We start from the raw sequence: 4,996 nt of genomic DNA on the forward strand, positions 1-4,996 counted from the left end.
GCCTGGCTAGGGTTCGGTAGCTGGTACCGGGCCCGGGGCTTGAGCTCCGTCCGGCCGGGCCTGGGGTGCGTGAGCCCCCCGTCCTGCAAGCCGTCAGATGGTCCGGGTGCTGGGGACGGGGCTCCACCGGGGCCCGGGGAGGCTCTCCCCGGCCTGGCTAGGGTTCGGTAGCTGGGACCGGGCCCGGGGCTTGAGCTCCGTCCGGCCGGGCCTGGGGTGCGTGAGCCCCCCGTCCTGCAAGCCGTCAGAGGGTCCGGGCGCTGGGGACGGGGCTCCACGGGGGCCCGGGGAGGCTCTCCCCGGCCTGGCTAGGGTTCGGTAGCTGGTACCGGGCCCGGGGCTTGAGCTCCGTCCGGCCGGGCCTGGGGTGCGTGAGCCCCCCGTCCTGCAAGCGGTCAGATGGTCCGGGTGCTGGGGACGGGGCTCCACCGGGGCCCGGGGAGGCTCTCCCCGGCCTGGCTAGGGTAACGGAAGCTTGGACCGGGCCCGGGGAGCAGGTGTGGCTGGCATCATCCACTACGCTGTCGGCGCATAGTTTTCCGCGCACCCCTAGTAGTAGTAGTAGTTTTCCGCCCACCCCTAGGCAACCCGGTGATGCGGTAGCTCCCTTCCTGCGGCCTTGCGAGTGTCTGGGTGCCTGTGATGGGGTCCATCGGGCCAAGGGAGGCTCCCCCAACCTGGCTGGGATCAGAAGCGGGGACCGGGCCAGGTGGGGGCATGGCTGGCTAAGTGCTTTCCACTGCGGAGTGAGAGTTTGCGTAGGGCTGGGCGGAGTGCCACTCCGCAAAATTTTGGAAAAAAAAAAAATGTGCGTCCTGGGGGTCCGTGTGCCCTGGACAGGGGTCCCTTGTGCCTGGGCAGACTCCCTGATCTCCCCGGCCTGGTTGGAGCTTGGGAGCCCTGCAGCCCCGGACCCCTGCAGCCCAAGCCCTGCAGTCCCTGAGCCCCTGAGCCCTGGAGCCCCGGAGCCCCGGAGCCCCGGAGCCCCGGAGCCCCGGAGCCCTGCAGCCCTGCAGCCCTGCAGCCCCGGAGTCCTGCAGTCCCAGAGCCCCGGAGCCCCCAAGCCCTGCAAGGGCAGGCTGGAGCCCTCCCGCAGAGGCTCGGGGCCGGCAGATTGGCGTCATTTCAGTCCCGGCCATCTGGTCGCGCCTCTCGCCTCGGCCATCTGGTCACCCGCAATGCTTTCCCATGGAGCGACCAGATGGCCGGACTTCCCTGGAAGTCCCGATGAGGTGCCATTCGCCTCCCGGATCCCAGCGAGGGCTCCAGGAGGTCGGGCACGTTTGCGCCCTGGGTCCCCTCTGTCACCTCGAGTGCACAGATTACAAGAAAGGGGGGTAATTTTCCTCCGGATTACTAGGGGCAGGGTATGACCGGACACCCCTCCAAGGCTGGTGGTTCTCTGCCAGGGGGACCAGATGGGCTATGCCTGGGTAACACCACCCGGGGCTTCCTTCCTCCAGGCCAACGGCATGTCAAAGTGCCCAGGACGGGCTCCATGCGTCCCGGGCAGAGCCAGCCGAGGTTCTGGGCGCTGGGGTCCATCGGGGCCTGCAGAGGCTCTCCCTGGCCTGGGTAGGGTCTGGAAGCTAAGCCCCAAGCCCGCCAAGAGCAGGATGCCGTTTAGGCGCCGGTCGAGCGGGCGAGTGGATTTGTAGAGCCCTGGCCCCAGCCAAGCAGGTTCAGAGCCTCCCCGTGCCAGACTGATGCACCTGAGGGCCCACCGGAGGCCATGCCCAGCCCCCGGCAGCGCATGGGCAGCATATCCCCAGACCTGGTGACCTGGCAGACTGGGACCTGCTGGCAACCTGGCCCTGCCAAGCCCCAGTTCTCTCCCAGGGCTCGACAAATCGACGACCCGATGGCCGGGCTTCCCTGGAAGTCCCGATGAGGTGCCATTCGCCTCCCGGATCCCAGCCAGGGCTCCAGGAGGTCGGGCACGTTTGCGCCCTGGGTCCCCTCTGTCACCTCGAGTGCACGGATTACGAGAAAGGGGGGTAATTTTCCTCCGGATTAGTAGGTGCAAGGGTATGCCCAAACACCCTCCCGGGGCTGGTGGTTCCCTGCTGCGGACCAGATGGGCGATGCCCGGGCAACACCTCCCAGGCATCCGGGGCTCCCTCCTCCGGCCCGCAGAGTGTCAAAGTACCCGGGACGGGCTCCTTGGGTCCCGGGCCCTGCAACCCCGGAGCCCCGGAGCCCCGGAGCCCCGGAGCCCCGGAGCCCCGGAGCCCTGCAGCCGTCGAGCCCTTTCAGCCCCCGAGCCCTGCAGCCCCCGAGCCCTGCAGCCCCCGAGCCCTGCAGCCCCCGAGCCCCGAGCCCTACAGGCCCGGGGCAGGCAGATTGGGCGTCATTTCGGTCCCGGCCATCTGGTCGCCCCTCTTGCCTCGGCCATCTGGTCGCCCGCAATGCTTTCCTATGAGGGCGACTAGATGGCCGGACTTCCCTGGAAGTCCCGATGAGGTGCCATTTGCCTCCCCGACCCCAGCAAGGGCTCCAGGAGGTCGGGCACATTTGCGCCCTGGGTCCCCTCTGTCAGCTCGAGTGCACGGATTACAAGAAAGGGGGGTAATTTTCCTCCGGATTACTAGGGGCAAGGGTATGCCCAGGCACCCTGCCTGTGCTGGCGATCACCTTCCAGGGAACAAATGGGATGTGCCCCAGGCAACACCTCCCAGGCGTCCGGGGCTCCCTCCTCCGACCCGCGGCGTGGGGAAGAGCCCGGGACGGGCTCCATGGGTCCCGGGCCCTGCAACCCCGGAGCCCCGGAGCCCCGGAGCCCCGGAGCCCCGGAGCCCTGCTGCCCTGGAGCCCTGCAGCCCCCGAGCCCTGGAGCCCTGGAGCCCCGGAGCCCCGGAGCCCCGGAGCCCCGGAGCCCTGCAGCCGTGGAGCCCTGCAGTCCCCGAGCCCTGCAGTCCCGGAGCCCAGGGGCCCCCGCAGCTCCTGAGCCCTACAGGCCTGGGGCAGACAGATTGGCGACATTTCGTTCCTGGCCATCTGGTCGCCCCTCTCGCCTCGGCCATCTGGTCGCCCGCAATGCTTTCCTATGGTGTGACCAGATGGCCGGACTTCCCTGGAAGTCCCGATGGGGTGCCATTCGCCTCCCAGGTCCCAGCGAGGGCTCCAGGAGGTCGGGCACTTTTGCGCCCTGGGTCCCCTCTGTCACCTCGTGTGCACGGATTACAAGAAATGTGGGTAATTTTCCTCCGGATTGGTAGGGACAAGGTATTCTGGGACCCCCCTCGGCCTAGCGGTCCTCAGCCGGCAGCTGGACATGCCAGGATGCCGGCCCAGCCCCGGATCCGTCCCTGGGTCTGCCGCGTGGCAGGAAGCCCTGGATGGGGTCCGGGGGCCCGGCCGGGCCCCGGGCCCCGGGTCGGGTGCCCTGGCCCTGGGCCCGGTCCCCCGGCCTGCCGCACTGACAAAGGACCAGGACGTGGTTTCCTTCGAGCCCGGGGAGCCTCCCCTCGCTCGGCTGAGTTCAGCAGCTCCGGCCGGGGCCCCTGAGGGCCCGGGGAGGGCGGCCTCCCCATCCCGGGCTCTGTCCTTGGTCCTGCTGCGTGGCAGGGTGCCCGGGACGGGGTCCGGAGGGCCCGGGAAGGCTTCCCCTGCGCCTCCGGGCTTGGGAGCCCAGGGGCCCGGCCGGGCCCCGGGTCGTGTGCTACGGCCCTGGGCACCATCCACCGACATGCCACACTGCCAAAGCCCCGGGATAGGGCTCCGTTGTGCCCGGGAAGCCTCCCCTTGCCGGGCTGAGTTCAGGAGCTTCGGCCGGGGCCCCCGAGGGCCCGGGGAGGGCGGCCTCCCCATCCCGGGCTCTGTCCTTGGTCCTGCTGCGTGGCAGGGTGCCCGGGACGGGGTCCGGAGGGCCCGGGGAGGCTTCCCCTGCGCCTCCGGGCCCGGGAGCCCCGGCTGGGTCCAGGGGCCCGGCCGGGCCCCGGGTTGTGTGCTACGGCCCTGGGCGCCGTCCACCGACATGCCACACTGCCAAAGCCCCGGGACGGGGCTCCGTTGTGCCCGGGAAGCCTCCCCTTGCCGGACTGAGTTCAGGAGCTTCGGCCGGGGCCCCCGAGGGCCCGGGGAGGGCGGCCTCCCCATCCCGGGCTCTGTCCTTGGTCCTGCTGCGTGGCAGGGTGCCTGGGACGGGGTCCGGAGGGCCCGGGGAGGCTTCCCCTGCGTCTCCGGGCATTAGAGCCCAGGCTGGGTCCAGGGGCCCGTCCGGGCCCCGGGTCGGGTGCTAGGCCCTGGGCCTCCGGTCCCCAACCCGCCCTTTCCCTGACGCCAGCTCACTTTTTCGTAGGGGCGCAGAGTGACATAGGCTGGCTTGACTTTCGTGCCCGGCCATCTGGTCTCTGGGATCCCCTCGGCCATCTGGTCTCCGGGATCCCCTCGGCCATCTGGTCTCCAGGATCCCCTCGGCCATCTGGTCTCCAGGATCGCCTCGGCCATCTGGTCTCCGGCAATGCTTTCCTATGGGGGGCGACCAGATGGCCGAACTTCCCTGGAAGTCCCGATGAGGTGCCATTTGCCTCCCGGATCCCAGCGAGGGCTCCAGGAGGTCGGGCACTTTCGCGCCTTGGGTCCCCTCTGTCACCTCAAGTGCACGGATTACAAGAAAGGGGGGTAATTTTCCTCCGGATTAGTAGGGAGAGGGTCAGTCAGACCTCCGTGTGGTCTTGCGATTCTGAATCAGGGGAAGGCAGGACCCGGGCATGCCCGCCGGGGCCCCCAGGGGCCCGGGTACGTACCTGCCGCTCAGCCCCCTTGCCGATGGGCCTTTTCCTCCGAGTTTGCTCAGGCAGGCCTCCGCGAGGTCTGGCCATGCTGAGACGGGGCCAGGCAGCACCCGGGCCCGCCCGCCGGGGCCCCCAGGGGCCCGGGAACGCACCTGCCTCTCAGCCCCTTCCCGATGGTTCCTTTTCTCCGAGTTTTTTCCTACAGTCCGACCTCCGATAGGTTCGGCGGTTCTGAATGCGGGGAAGGCAGCACCCGGGCC

The sequence above is a fragment of the Lissotriton vulgaris genome, chromosome 1_1 (assembly GCF_964263255.1).
Source record: "Lissotriton vulgaris chromosome 1_1, aLisVul1.2, whole genome shotgun sequence".
In the NCBI taxonomy this organism is placed as follows: Eukaryota; Metazoa; Chordata; class Amphibia; order Caudata; family Salamandridae; genus Lissotriton; species Lissotriton vulgaris.